At 41.0% G+C, this 15,635-nt stretch overlaps 2 protein-coding genes and 1 pseudogene across 3 annotated transcripts in view; 2 read left to right on the top strand and 1 right to left on the bottom strand.

The window, feature by feature from the left end:
- ZNF227 (zinc finger protein 227) overlaps positions 1-15,635 on the top strand; it is a 48,063-nt gene that overhangs the window by 17,084 nt on the left and 15,344 nt on the right. Inside the window, exon 8 of the transcript XR_016035890.1 lies at positions 576-680. The gene's annotated coding sequence lies outside the window, so the exon portion shown is untranslated. The remainder of the gene's footprint in view (positions 1-575; positions 681-15,635) is intronic.
- Positions 670-8,084, top strand: LOC129546723 (uncharacterized; annotated as a pseudogene). The gene is made up of 3 exons (XR_016035895.1): positions 670-767; positions 1,733-4,268; positions 6,116-8,084. The product of XR_016035895.1 is annotated as an uncharacterized LOC129546723 (transcript).
- ZNF235 (zinc finger protein 235) overlaps positions 8,265-15,635 on the bottom strand; it is a 36,506-nt gene continuing 29,135 nt past the window's right edge. Inside the window, exon 7 of the transcript XR_016035892.1 lies at positions 8,265-10,196. The gene's annotated coding sequence lies outside the window, so the exon portion shown is untranslated. The remainder of the gene's footprint in view (positions 10,197-15,635) is intronic.

The raw sequence follows: 15,635 nt of genomic DNA, 5'->3' as shown, positions 1-15,635 counted from the left end.
TACATGTAATTTACATATAATTGTATTTGATCAATTCTGACAAACATACCCGTGTGACCACTACCTCAGTCTAGATGTAGACCATTTTCATCACCAAAAAGATTCCCTTATCCCCGGTTAATCCCTATCCCACATGCCTGACTATAGGCAGCAACTGATTTACTTTATATCACTACAGACTAGATTGATCATTTCTTGAGTTTCATGTTAATGGAATTACACAGTATGTGTTCTTTTTGTGTCTGGTATCATTTGTTCATTTTGAACATAAGTCAATAGTTTGCTCCTTTTTATTGCTTCATTGTATTTCATTGCCTGGATATACCACAATTGGGTTATTCATCCACCTCCTGATGTGCTTTTTTATTGTGATAAAAAAATAGCATAAAATTTACCATTTTAACCATTTTTAAATTTTCAGTTCAGTACTTTTAAGTACATTCACACTGTTGAACACATCTCCAGAACTTTTTTCTTCTTCTCAAAGTGAAATTCCATACCCATTAAACAGTGACTTCCTACCCACTACACTCTATTGATCATAAGGTTGAGGCTACATGTGTTTGATGTTGTAGGAGGCTGCAACCTTCACCAAGGAGGAGCTGGGACTGCTAGACTTGGCCCAGAGGAAGCTGTACCATGACATGATGCTGGAGAACTTCTGGAACCGGTCTCCATGGGTGAGGGCTCAGGGACTCTAAACCCTCAAGAGTGTCTTGGTGTCAACATGTTTAAGAGTTTGGGGCTCTTGAAATGCTTCCTTGCAGGTGGGGGCCTGAATTTTCTCCTTTTCATGGACATCTTATTTATTCCTTGTCTGTTTTCTCAAATTGCCGTTGTAACATCTTGGTGTGGTTTAAAATCAGTTAGTGAATTGTATCATTATTGGATTTAATGAAATAGGATGGAAGTAGCATAGCTTGTCAGAAACTGCATATAGTGCAACAGAAACTGTGAGTAAAAAACAGGAAAAGAGATATGATAAAACTAGTTAATCAGGAACTTCCCTGGTGGTTCAGTGGGTAAAAGACTCCATACTTCCAGTACATGGGGCACAGGTTCAAGCCCCTGGTCAGGGAACTAAGATCCCACATGCTGCAGGACACAGCCAAAAAAAAAAAAGGCAACAAAGTTAACTGGCAGTTGAAATAAGCTAATCTATTTAATCATGTAAAGTAAAATTTCTGTTCAGTTCAGTTCAGTTCAGTCGCTCAGTCGTGTCCGACTTGCCATTTCCTACTCCAGGGAATTTTCCGGACCCAGGGATCAAACCCACATCTCTTGCATCTCCTACACTGGCAGGAGGATTCATTACCACTGTGCCACCTGGGAGGCCCAGCTTATGTATTAACATGTGCATTTAGTGGCTAAATTAAGGAAAATAAAGTTATCTCATGGGTTCCTTATCACGACAGAGGCTATGTCTCCCTTTGCAAATATATTCTTTTCACTTTTGCTGAGAACATCCCATGCGCTGTAGCACTGTATTTCTCATTTTGACCTCATGTATAAGTCTCGGCATATTAGTTCCTTTTATAAAATTTAATTTTATTCATTCATTTATTTATTTTTAGGCCATGTCATGCAGCATGTGGGATCTTAGTTCCCCAACCAATGGACTGAACTGATACCCACTGCATTGAGAATGAAGAGTTTTAACCACTCAACCACCAGTGAAGTCCCATCAGTATACTTCTAAATGAGTCTCATTATTACTTCTTTGTTTCCATAGGCATGATAAAACTAAGAATCCAGCTGAACACTCCACTGGTTGAATAGGATTTCCCAACACAGTCGACCTGTAAAATATCTTATATCCCGGAACTTGTCCTCACTTTCATCTCTGAATTTTTTATCCTTCTAGGACACAAAAATCAAAATGAAATAGAGACTCTTCGAGAAGTAGGACTAAGACATATTTTGCATGAAGGCCTTATGTGCAGGCAGATATGGGAACAATTTACAAATAAATTAACCAGAACTCAGGACTCACTAATAGGTCTGCAAAGCAACAAGTCCAAATTACTAAAACAAGTTGATTCCTCCTGTCGGATGTGGGCAGGAGAATCTGCTGAGATGCTGAAGATGAGAACTGTGTAGGAAAGCTTCAGGGGAAGAGTTCCAATAGTGTCAACAATCAAGAGCCTCAAATTCAGACCTCCTGAGATTTCCGTAGGAAAATGAATCTGAGAAAGTCAGAATTATCAGAGTAGGTATCAGCAAATTGACATAAAAAATAAACTGTAGCCTTGTGATCATTGAGTCATGAGAATGATCTCTCATCACCATGGAGATCAGGAAGTACACAAAAGCAAGATGGCATTTGGCCACAATAATTGTGGAGAAGACTTTGTGAGGAACACATCCCAGCATAGCATCATCCACTTAGAAGGTCAGACCTCTGATGAGAATGCAAAAGGCATAAACCTTGGCTCTGATCTTGAACTTCAGCAGCAGCTGCAAGTAGGAGAGGAGCCCCATATGTGTAGTGAGTGTGGGAAGGGCTTAAGTCAGAGCTCACATATGCAAACCCACCAGAGAGCCAACCCAGGGGAGAAACCCTACAGATGTCAGGTGTGTGCTGAGTGCTTCAATCAGAACTCTTCCCTTCCTGCTGATGAGCCCATTCACCCCAGGGTGGATCTGTATAGATGTGGTCAGTATAGGAAGGGCTTCAGTCATGTCTTAGACCTCAACAGTTGCTGTGTGGACAACACTGAAGAGAAATCTTGGAAATGTGAGCTGTGTGGTAAAGGCTTCAATAAAATATCACAGCTTCAAGCCCATCAAACAGCCTACCCTCAAGACAAAACATCCAAATGGAAGACATGTGACAGGATGTTCAGCCAGAGCTCTGGTCCTCTTCAAAAAGTTCATACTGGAGAGAAACCGTGTAAATGTGAGGTATGTGGGAAAGACCAGTAAGACCTCAAACCTTTAAGCCCATCAGAATCCACACCGGGGAGAAACCCTACAAATGTGTGTGATAAGAACTTCAGCTGGAATTTCCATCTTCAGGCCCATCAGAGAGTCCACACAGGAGAGAAACCCTACAAATGTGATATGTGTGGCAAGGACTTCAGTCAGATTTCCCATCTTCAGGCCCATCAGAGAGTCCACATAAGGGAGAAACTCTACAGATGTGATACGTGTGGGAAAGGCTTCAGTCAGAGCTCACGTATTCAAGACCACCAGTGGGTCCACACCTGACAGAAACCCTACGTGTGCGATGTGTTTGGGAAAGGTTTCAGTTGGAGCTCACATCTTCAAGCCCATTAGAGAGAGTCCATACAGAGGAGAAACCCTTCAAATGTGAAGAATGTGGGAAAGGCTTCATCTGGAACTGATAACTTCATGTTCATCTGAGTATCCACACAGGAGAGAAACCCTGTAAGTGCAGCATGTGTGGGAAGAGCTTCATTCAGACCTCCCATCTTCATTGGAGGGTCTATACAGGAGAGAAACCCTACAAACATTTTTGACTGTGGTAAGGGCTTTAGCAAGAGTTCTTGTCTCAGGTTCATCAGAGAGTCCATAGTAGTGATCAGTGACAAGTGTGATAAAAATTTCTTCAGAACCTAAACATGACATTTTCATCAGAAAACCTACATAGCAGGGGCTATTTATAAAATGTTGTATTTTAAGAATTCAAGAGGGAGCTGTATTTTTTACAGTCATCTGAATTCCAATGAGGAGACCTACTTGTTGTATGAGTATGGCTAGTGTGTCCAACATAGACCAAAATGTCACAATTTTCCAGAAAATATACAGCAGAGAAACGCTATAAGGATGGTGTAGTGGGTTTCAATCAGAACTTTCACGTTCAATAGAATCTACACAGGGGAGGCTTTACAATTAGAAGTACTCTCAGGACTTTAGCAAAGTATAATGATAGACACAACAAAATCCATGTCCACTAGAATGTAGGTTCCATAGGGGCAGGAAATCTGTTTGCTGGTATACAGCTATGACCTGGCACCAGTGCCAAACATAGCAGGTGCCCTGGAATTTGTATCACTCGAAGGATAGGGAAACCTACTATAAATGGGACAAACATTTGAAAGTTTTAGTGCACTCAATCCCAGGTAATCACAATAAATTGTACTAGGAAAAGGATTCTTAGAAGAGGCCTTAAAGATTATATCAAAGAAATGATCATTTAATAATAAAGATACGTAAAATCATGCAATCTGCAATTTGAATGTTAGATTTTTTCCATTGCATTCTGTCCTGCTTAGCTTCACTTTACTGGCAAAAATGGAACCAAGGTTTTTTTTTTTTTTTCCGTAGCCATTTTCTTTATTGCTTTGGGTTCAAGTTTATACACTCTTTCTGTGTTTCCTGTCTATAGAAGATCCTTTAGCATTTGTTGGAGAGCTGGTTTGGTGATGCTGAATTCCCTCAGCTTTTGCTTGTCTGTAAAGCTTTTGATTTCTCCTTCATATTTGAATGAGATCCTTGCTGGGTATAGTAATCTGGGCTGTAGGGTATTTTCTTTCATCACTTTAAGTATGTCTTGCCACTCCCTTCTGGCCTGAGGAGTTTCTGTTGAAAGATCAGCTGTTATCCTTATGGGAATCCCCTTATGTGTTATTTGCTGCTTTTCCCTTGCTGCTTTTAATATTTGTTCTTTGTGTTTGATCTTTGTTAATCTGATTAATATGTGTCTTGGAGTATTTCGCCTTGGGTTTATCCTGTTGGGGACTCTCTGGGTTTCTTGGACTTGGGTGATTATTTCTTTCCCCATTTTAGGGAAGTTTTCAACTATCTCCTCAAGTATTCTCTCATGGTCTTTCTTTTTGTCTTCTTCTTCTGGGACTCCTATGATTCGAATGTTGGAGCGTTTAACATTGTCCCAGAGGTCTCTAATATTGTCCTCATTTCTTTTAATTCGTTTTTCTTTTTTCCTCTCTGTTTCATTTATTTCTACAATTCTATCTTCTAGTTCGCTTATCCTGTCTTCTGCCTCTGTTATTCTACTGTTTGTTCCCTCCAGAGTGTTTCTGATCTCATCTATTGCATTATTCATTGTATATTGACTCTTTTTTATTTCTTCTAAGTCCTTATTAAATCTTTCTTCCATCTTCTCAATCCTTTTCTCCAGGTTATTTATCTGTAACTCCATTTTGCTTTCAAGATTTTGAATCATTTTCACCATCAAAATTTGAAATTCTTTATCAGGTAAATTCCCTATATCTTCTTCTTTTGTTTGTGTTGGTGGGCAATTATCTTGTTTCTTTACTTGCTGGGTATTTCTCTGCCTCTTCATCTTGCTTATATTGCTTTGCTTGGGGTGGCCTTTCCCTCTTCTTGCAGTTTGTGGAGTTCTCTTTATTACGTAGTTTCTTCACTGTGTGTGGAGTTGGACGGGTGACTTGTCTGGGTTCCCTGGTTAGGGAAGCATGTGTCGGTGTTCTGGTGGGTGGAGCTGGATTTCTTCTCTCTCCCTTAGAAGACAATGGGCTGCTTTTCTGGGAGCCTGATGTCCTCTGCCAGTATTCCGTTCCGTTCTGTCGCTCAGTCGTGACCGACTCTTTGCGACCCCGTGGACTGTAGCCTACCAGGCTTCTCCGTCCATGGGATTCTCCAGGCAAGAATACTGGAGTGGGTTACCGTTTCCTTCTCCATCTGCCAGTATTAAGAAGTTGTTTTGTGGACTTTACTCCGCGTTCAAATGTTCTTTTGATGAATTTGTGGGGGAGAAAGTGGTCTTGCCATCTTATCCCTCCGCCATCTTGTTCCTTCCTCCCCAGAACACTGGATTCTTATATTCCACTTGGTCGTGGAGTATCTCTTCCCAGCTGCTCCAGCAAGGCGCAGCCGCTGTACCTTACCTTGGACGAGGGGTATCTCCTCAAGGCCGCGCCTCCTGCTTTGCATGTAGATCAGCTCCTCTCGGCCCTCCGGTGCCCAAGCAGCCACCGCCTCCTGAACGTGGTACAGCTCCTCTCGGCCACCGCCCTAACCCTGGGTGCGGGGTAGCTCATCTCAGCCACGATTCTACACGTGGTCGGTTGTGCCTGCGCTGCCGGAGCCGGGCGTTTCCCGCGCCTGCGCCGCCGGAGCCGGGCGTCTCCCGCGTCTGCGCCTGCGCCGCCGGAGCCCTGGAACCAAGTTTTTATCTTACCAGTTAAGACTTTCTCTGGACAGTGTACCATCAGTCATATGTAGTGTAAGTTTCATTATTTTTCTTTTATTGTGTCCTTGGTCACCAGACTGAATGAAACAGAAAGTTGGCTTTCCTTCCATAAAATTTTGTGGCAAAGAGTGTACAAAAGGGGGAAACATTAAAACATGCGGTCTAGATGCTGCACTAAGCTATTAAGGCAAAGAGTTTTGAACACCACTCTGTACTTCTCAGATGCTTTCATGTTTGCTTGATTGAATGGTTTACTCGGGTGTACATTTACTGGAGGCTTTCCACTATTGTTTTATTGAAGTATAGTTAATTTACAATGTTGCATTACTCTCAAGTGTTCAGCAGATTGATTCATGTATACATTGGTATATTCTTTTTCAGATTATTTTCCCTTATAGGTTATTATAAGATATTGAGTAGAGTTCCCTGTGCTATACAGTAGAACCTTGTTGTTCTCACAGTTTCTTCTGGGCCTTACCTTCCAGGACACTGGATACTTTAATTCTATTCTATCTCAAGTTTCATGTTACTGAAGAAATCCAGGGCCAACACCAGACCCTGGGGTGGGCTACTCAGAGCTCCTGGTGGTTTATAACCATTAGGATGTTCTCAATTGCAAGAAACAGGAAATTCAACTCAAACTAGCTGAGACAAAAAGGAGGATTATGTGTACTTAATCAAAATCTTTTTCAGATAATCCCAACATCTGAATTGGTATTGATGTCTGTTAATTGTTTTTTCTCATTGAAGTTCTGATTGTTCTGGTTCTTGGTATGATGAGTGATTTTTTTTTGTTTGTATACTGGATATTTGGGGTATAATGCTGTAAGACTTTTGATACTATTTGATCTTTTGTGGCAGGAAGTCACCTGTTTAGGTGTAGTACACAGGTCTAAGGGCTTCCCAGGTGGCTCAGCAGTAAAGAATCCACCTGCAGTGCAGGAGCCACATGAGATGTGGGTTCAATCCCTGGGTCAGGAAGATCCCCTGGAGGAGGGAATGGCAACCCATCCCAGTATTCTTCCCTGAGAAATGCCACGGACAGAGGAGCCTGCTGGGCTATATTCCCTTGGGTCTCAAAGAGTCAGACATGACCGAAGCAACTTAGCACACACGCACACATGCCAGGTTTTAGTTGTAGCATGTGGGATCTACTTCCCTGACCAGGGCCCTTGCATTGGAAGTGTGGAGTCTTAGCCACTGGAGCACCAGGGAAGTATTTCCCCAAATTCAGTTTAGGTGATATTCCTCAAGTCTACTTAGTTTACACCCAGGATGGAGGATTTACTGTGAATAGGGGTGGAAAGAGCTCCAGAGAGATCAAATACCTTCATATCCACTGGAGTCCATGAGGAGGAGGAGCCCTACAAGTGCTGTGTGTGTGGAAAGGATATTGCATAGAGCTGAGTTTTCACACTCCACTCATTTGAGGGTTCTTTCAGTAGATGAATCCTGTAAGTGTAATGAATGAAACAGCCATGAAGGTGATGAGTGGAGTAAGGGTTGATTTGGAATTTAGATCTTTGTGTCCATCTCAGAACCCACGAGCTTCCCCGGTGGCACGAGTGGTAAAGAACCCACCTGCCAATGCAGGAGATGCAAGAGAAGTGGGTTCAATCCCTGAGTCAGGGAGATTCCCTGGAGGAGGGCGTGGCAACCTGCTCAAGTACTCTTGCCTGGAGAATCCCATGAACAGAGGAACTTGGGGGCTACAGTCCATGGGATCTTGAAAGAGTCCAACACAACTGAAGCAACTTAGCACATATACATGCACAGAACCCATGACAGGCTCCATGCATATGAAAAAGATTAAGGACTTCAAGTGAAACTCATACCTTTTTATTCATCAGAGGTACATGAGGAAAAGAAAACCACATAAATGTGAAGAGTTTATTGCTTTTAATAACAGTTCAGACCTCACTCATCAGAGCCTGCACACAAGGACAGAAATTCTATGCATATGTTTAGTACTTGACTTGTCAGGGTTCAATAGAGAAACAGATGCCACTCTGTATATTCTAGGCATGAATGCTTTGTGTGTGTGGGGGGGAGGTAGTAGGGGTTTTTTGGCCCTGCCATGCGGCATGTGGGGTCTTAGTTCCCTGACCGGGGTCAAACCTGTGCCCCCTGCAGTGGAAGCTCAGAGTCCTAACCACTGGACTGCCAGAAAATTCCCATGGAGTGATCATTTTGTTTGGAGTATAGTTGATTTACAGTGCTGTGGTAGTTTCTGAAGGCACAGATGCTTTTAATGCAAGCGATAAGAGGCATACACACTTTTGGCAGAGTTGAGGGAATAGTGGTCAGGCAAGTCAACAGCAGCCTGCAGCACCAAGTGAGGTTCTCAAGAGCTTTCCCTCTCTTTTTAAAAATTTTTATTTATTTATTTTTGGCTGTGCTGGCTCTTCGTTGTTGGGCGGGCTTTCACTAGTTGCTGGGTGGGGGCTAATCTCTAGTTGTGGTGCTTGGACTTCTCATTGTAGTGGCTTCTCTTGTTTGCGGAGCACGGGCTCTAGAGCACAGGCTCAATAGTTGTGGCATATGGGCTTAGTTGCTCTTTGGCATGTGGGATCTTTCCAGATAATTTTTGCATCAGGTGTACGTTTAGGTTAAGGCTCATCCTTTTTGTGCACTGGAGGTCAGCGTTAAGACACCATTTGGTGAAAGACTGTCCTTTCTCCACTGAATTGCTTTTGCCTCTTTGTCAGTTTGCCAGATTTATATGCGTCCATTTCTGAACTTTCTGTTTTCCACTAATCTGTGTGTCTGCCCCTTCACTATCACAACATTCTTGATTACTGTAGCTTTAGAGTATCTCTCAACATCAGGTGGTATGTTTCTTCTAGTTTATTCTTTTAAAATAAAAATGTGTCTGTTTCTTTGCTTTTCCATATAAATTTCATTTATTTTTAGTTGGAATATAATTGCTTGACAGTATCATGTTAGTTTCTGCTGTGCAGGAATGTGAATCAGTTATAAGTATACGTATGTCTCCTCCCCCTTGAGCCTCCCTCCCAGCCCTCTAGGTCATCGCAGAGCACCGAGCTGAGCTCCCTGTGCTGCACAGCAGCTCCTACCATCAGTTTTACACACGGCAGTGTATATATGTCGGTGCTGCTCTCTCAGTTCGTCCCGCCCTCTCCTTCCCTGGCTGTGTCCACATGTCTGTTCTCTCACCTGTGTCCATTCCTGCTCTGCAACTATTAATATTTGTTGTTCATCAGTACCATTTTTCTAGATTGCATATATATGCGTTAATAGGTGATATTTGTTTTTCTGACTTCACTCTGTATAACAGACTCTAGGTTCATCTATATCACTACAAATGACCCGATTCCATTCCTTTTTATGGCCGAGTAATATTCTGTTGTGTACATGTGCCACCGCTTCTTCATCCGTTCGTCTGTCAGTGGACGTTTAGATTGCTTCCATGTCCTGGCTGTTGTCAGTAGCGTTGCAGTGAACAGGGGTGCATGTGTCTTTTTCAGTTATGGTTTTCTCAGAGTATATGCCCAGTAGCGGTTTTGCTGGGTCATATGATAGTTTGATTTTTAAATGAACCTCCGTACCATTCTCCATAGTGGCTTTATCAGTTTACAGTCCCACGAACAGTGCAAGAGGGTTCCCTTTTCTCCACGTCCTCTCCAACATTTATTTGTAGATTTTTTGATGACAGCCATTCTGACCGGTATGAGCTGATACCTTGTTGTAGTTATGGTTTACATTTCTCTAATAGCGATGTTGAGCTTCCCTAATACTGAGTGATGTTGAGCATCTTTTCATGTGTTTATTGGCCATCTGTATGTTTTCTTTGGAGAAAAGTCTGTTTAGGTAGCTTCTGCCCATTTTTGATTGGTTGTTTGTCTTTTTGATATTGAGTTGCACGAACTGCTTGTATATTTTGAAGATTAATCCTTTGTCAGTTGCTTCACTTGCAAATATTTTCTCCCCATTCTGAGGATTGTCTTTTCATCTTGTCTATGGCTTTCTTTGCTGTACAAACGCTTTAGAGCTAATCCATATCTACGGGCTTCTGTGATGACTCAATGGAATCCACCTGCAATGCAGAAGACACAGGAGATGGGGGTTCAATCCTAGGTCAGGAAGATCCCCTGGAGAAGGGGATGGCAACCCACTGCAATATTCTTGTCTGGAGAATCCCATGGACAGAGAGGAGCCTGGTGGGCTACAGTCCATGGGGTCACAAAGAGTCAGACCCCACTGAGCAACGACACACACACGCACACAATCTGTATTTAAAAAATGCTACTGTGGGACTTTCTTGGAGGTCCAGTGGTTAAGACTCTGAGCTTCCACTGCAGGGGGTGGGGGTTCAATCTCTGGTTGGGGAACTAAGGTGCTGCATGCCTTGTGTTGATGAAAAAAAAATGCTGCTAGAAATTTGATTAATGTTGCATTAAATCTGTAAATCAATTTGGGGATAATTGGTATGTTTACTGTGTTGAGTATTCTAATTCATGAACACTGTATATCTCTTCAACTATTTAGGGGATTTTTGGTTTCTATCAGTACTTTGTAATGTTTAGCACGCAAATTCTCTACATGTTGTTAGATTTAACCTAATATATAATTCTTTGGAGAGATTGTAAATGGCATTATTTAAAATTTTTTTATATTGCTAGGGCATAGAAATATACATTACTAGGGAAGTGAAAATTGGACTCTTTGAGACCCCATGGACTATAGCCCACCAGGCTCCTCTGTCCCTGGGATTCTCCAGGCAAAAAGCTGTTGTTCAGTCATTCAGTCATGCCTGACTCTTTGCAATCCCATGGACTGCAGCATGCCAGGCTTCCCTCTCCTTCACTATCTCTTGGAGTTTGGTAGGATATTGAAATATAATTGATTTGCATTTTTGTATTTATTGGCCTTATATCAAATGACCTTGATATACAGTTTCTAAATTCTAGGTGTTTGTAGATTCCTTAGAATTGTCTTGGGTAGATAATTATTTCTTCCTTGTCAATCTGTATACCTTTCTTTCCCTTCCTTTGGTGTACTGGCTAAGACTTCCAGTACAATTTTGAATAGAAGTGGTGAGAGTGAATGTTCTTGCTTTGTTCTGCCACGTGGGAAAAGCCTTCAGTCTTTACTAAGTATGTTGTCACCTGTTGGGTTTTCTACATGTCTTTTATCAAGTTGAAGTTCTTTTCCTAGTTTGCTCAGAGATTTTTAGCATTACTGGATGTTTTATTTTGTCAGATGCCTTTTCTGTATCAATTGAAATGATACAATGAAATGTTTTTTCTTCCTGAGACCAATATTGGTAAACATTTTCTGAAAAGGTGTGTGTGTTTGCATGCTCAGTGGTGTCTGACTCTTTGCAACCCCACGGACTGTAGCCCACCAGGTTTCTCTGTTCCTGGGATTCTCCAGGCAAGAGTACTGGAGTGGGTTGCCATTTCCTCCTTCAGGGGATCTTCCCGACGCAGGGATCGAACCGGCATCTCTTGCAGCTCCTGCATTGGCAGGCAGATTCTTTACCACTGAGCCACCTGAAGATAAGAGAGTAAACGTTTTAGACTTTGTGGGCCAAGAGGAAAATTGAAGATATGTGTGCATTTAAATCAGCGGTCCCCAACCTGTTTTGGCACCAGCGACTAGATTCACGGAAGACAGTTTCTTCATAGACAGGGATAGAGGAGGGTGAATAGTTTCAGTATCATTCAAGCACTTTACATGTATTATGCATCAGCTACTCCTCAGACCATCAGATTCCAGAGGCTTGGGACCCCTGACTTAAATAACAAGAAAATTCTTGCCCTAACTCACTCTGTTTGCCCTGGTGGGCTTCTGAGGTGGTGGGCACGCTTTGTGTCTAGCTGCCATCACTTGGAGTCATTCTTAGACTATAGAGCATCTGGCCTGAGGAGGAAGGGCCTGAAGGGCGGAGTCTCTTTAACATAAACAGTGGCACAGAAAATCGACATCAGACAAGGCCACTTTGTTACCATGATACATCAGTTCAGTTCAGTTCAGTTCAGTCACTCAGTCGTGTCCGACTCTCCACGACCCCATGAATCACAGCACGCCAGGCCTCCCTGTCCATCACCAACTCCCGGAGTTCACTCAAACTCATGTCCACAGAGTCGGTGATGCCATCCAGCCATCTCATTCTTTGTCGTCCCCTTCTCCTCCCGCCCCCAACCTTTCCTAGCATCAGAGTCTTTTCCAGTGAGTCAACTCGTCGCATGAGGTGGCCAAAGTATTGCAGTTTCATCATCAAGGCAAAACCAAGCCGATTGTGCAAAACAGGCCTCAACAGGTGCAAAAATAGCACCCAAACAAAAATGATCAACTAGCCCCCTCTCCTGGTTGATCTGAGTAACTGCTTTTTTAAAAAAGTCAATCATTAAAAAGCCTTGGTCTTGTTTTCTCTATTGCTGTTCAGTTGGCTAAATTGTGTCCAGCTCTTTGTGACCCCATGAACTGCAGCGCACCAGGCTTAAGATTTATTAATTAAACTCAAACATAATTATGTCCTTTGAGTGAGTCTATGTCTGAATCTTTTTCCTACATCTAAACTTTCTTCCCTCTCCTCCCAGAGGGAACGCTGTTAGCCTTTTACAGTATAATCACATGATTGTCTGAAGTTGGATTCCTCTCTTTTTTTTTTTTTTGTTTTACTTCCTCTTTTTTCCTTCCTCTTGTGAAACTTTTGAGATTCATTATCCAAAAAATCATTCTGCTGTTATTCTAGGAATATCTAGTCAAGATAAACCATCAAAAATGGTTTAAAAGAAAGAAACGTTATCCAACTACAAGTTATTACGTCTTACCAAAGGGATGTAGATTTGGTCTTTATGTAAAATGACTAAGTTAATTCATGCCCAGATTAATAGTTTTCTTTTTTTGTCGCCAAATTATTCTGTTAAAATCCCAGTTGACAGTCACTGGTATTCTGCTGTTCTGTGTGCAGGCTCGGTCACTAAGTTGTGTCCAACTCTTCTGCCACCCCATGGACTGTAGCTCACCAGGCTCTTCTGTCCATGGAATTTCCCAGACAAGAATACTGGAGAAGGCTGCCATTTCCTTTTTTTTTTTTTTTCCCCGTCATTCTCTTCTCCAGGGGATCTTCCTGACCCAGGGACCGAACCTGTGTCTCCTATAATGGCAGGTGGGTTCTTTACCACCGAGCCACCTGGGAAGCCCGGTTCTTGGTTATCGTGTTCTATAAATATCAATTTAGATCGAAGTGGTTAATATTGTTAATATCTGTCTCAACTGATTTTTGTCTAGTTGTACTAATTTTCTGGGAGAGAGGTTAAAATCTTTACCTCTGTGTTTTCTGGACTGTTTTCTTAGTTTTTAAAGTTTTGCTTCATGTATTTTAAAACTTTGTGATTTGTTCCATAATCATTAAAAAAATTTGTTACTCATGTATTAACCCTTATATTGTTGTAAAAAAATTCCCTGTTTTAGTTCTATAAGAATCTTTGAAAAGAAATCTACTTCATCTAATATTAACATATGCTCCAGCCTTCTCACACTTATGAGCAAAGTCATATGGATTTTTGGATGCCAAGCGGGAGGGGAGTGGAGAACGGATGGAGTGGGAGGTTGGAATTAGCAGGTAAAAACTATTATATGTACTTTCAATCTGTCTGTCTTTTGATGTTTCAGGTACATTTCTAGAAGAGAGCATATAGTTCCTTTTTAACACATTCAGTCCTTGCCTGTGTGTACTTAAGATTTAATATATTTCAATTATTTCTTGGTTTTCGGCTGTACTTCTGCATCATTTAACAGGGAATTTAGTGATTACAAAATTCTTCCTAGCTTTTCACAGTTGTCTTAGAGTGACTGTTGTGTCATTTCATCTAAAGCAAATAGTATATTTGTACATGTATTACACCAATTTACACTATATATTTTACATCAACGGTCATATATATATTAATTAATAAAAATATTATATTTTATATTTATTCACATTCTTGCCATTCCTGGTGTCCTCCTGCACTTCCTGGAGATGTTTTCCCAGCATCATTTCTGTTCATCCTGAAAAAAACTCCTCGAGCATTTCTTATGGTGTGGTTCTGCTGGCAGTGAATTCTGTTTGCCGTTATCTGAATGTCTTTACTTTGTCTTTATTCTGAAAGAAAGCTTTCTTTGAAGGTAGGATTGGGTTGATTTTTTTTCTCTTGCAGCAGTTTAAAGATAGTGCTCCTCTTTTTCCTGCCCTAGATTTCTTTTCTGTGTGGCACTTATTTTTTTTTTTTTCAAATGTCAGCTGCCGTTTAAATCATTGTTTTCCTCTGCAATATCATTTTTTTCTTTAGCTGCTTTCATGATTTGACTTTTATCTTTTCATCAGTTTGACTACAATGTATATAGGTCAGTTTTTCCTATTTAGAGTACACTGAGCTTCTCTTTTTAAAAAAATATTGAAGTCGAGTTGATTTATAATGTGTTAATTTCTGCTATGATTCAGTTATACATACATACATACATATATATATATATGCTGTACATTCTTTTCCATGTTCTTTTCTATTATGGTTTATCACAGGATATTGCATGTAATTCCCTGTGCCGCACAGCAGGACCTTGTTGTCTATCCATCCTATGTCTAATAGTTTGCATCTGCTAATCCCAACCTCCCACACCATCCCTCCCGCACCCCCCTCCCCCTTGGCACCCACAAGTCTGTTTCTGTTTCATAGAGAAGTTCATTTCACCCTGGGTTTCTTGAATCTGTAAAGTTACATCCTTCACCAAATTGGGCAACATTTTGGTCTTTATTTTTTCAAATTCCTTTGTGCCTCAATTGCCGTCCCCCTCCTTCTTGGAATGTAAATACATGCGCATTATACCTTTGTATTACAGATTTCAGAGGTTCTCTCCAATTTTTCTGTGATATTTTTTCTTGCGCTCTTCAGATTTGATCATCTATTAATCCATCTTCAAGACCACGGATCATCTTTTTCCATTCTGCTGTTTTAGTAATCTGGCAAACTCACTTCAGTTATTATATTTTTAATTGGTAGATTTTGTGGATTTTTTAAAAGAGAAGTTTTATGTTTACCAAAGAAAAAGAGGCAGAGAGTAGAGTCCCCATGAACCCTGTCTTCCTGTCCTTCTCCCTTCTCCTCTCCCATTTCCCTCTTTATTAACATCTTGGATTAGTGTAGTATACTTGTACAACTGGTGGACCGATATTAAACATTAAACACTCTATTATGGTATAAATTCTTTTCATACATTGTTGGATTTGTTTTGCTAGTATTTTGTTGAGAATTTTTGCACTTTGTCCATGAGAGAGATTTGCATATAGTTTTCTTTCTTCTAATATCTTTACCTGGCTTTGATATTAGGGCAATACTGCCCTCATAGAATATCCCTCTGTTCTATTTTCTGGAACAAATAATATTAATTTTTTATAATTTCTTCCTTAAATGTTTGGTAACTTCACTGATGAAACCCTCTGGGCCTCACTTTTTATAAGTTTATTACCACTGGTTCAATTTCTTTA

Source organism: Moschus berezovskii, chromosome 22, assembly GCF_049115385.1.
Source record: "Moschus berezovskii isolate FMDL1 chromosome 22, NW_MosBer_1.0, whole genome shotgun sequence".
Classification (NCBI taxonomy): Eukaryota; Metazoa; Chordata; class Mammalia; order Artiodactyla; family Moschidae; genus Moschus; species Moschus berezovskii.
The sequence above is the reverse complement of the archived record's forward strand: the minus strand, read 5'-3'. Positions and strand labels throughout refer to the sequence as shown.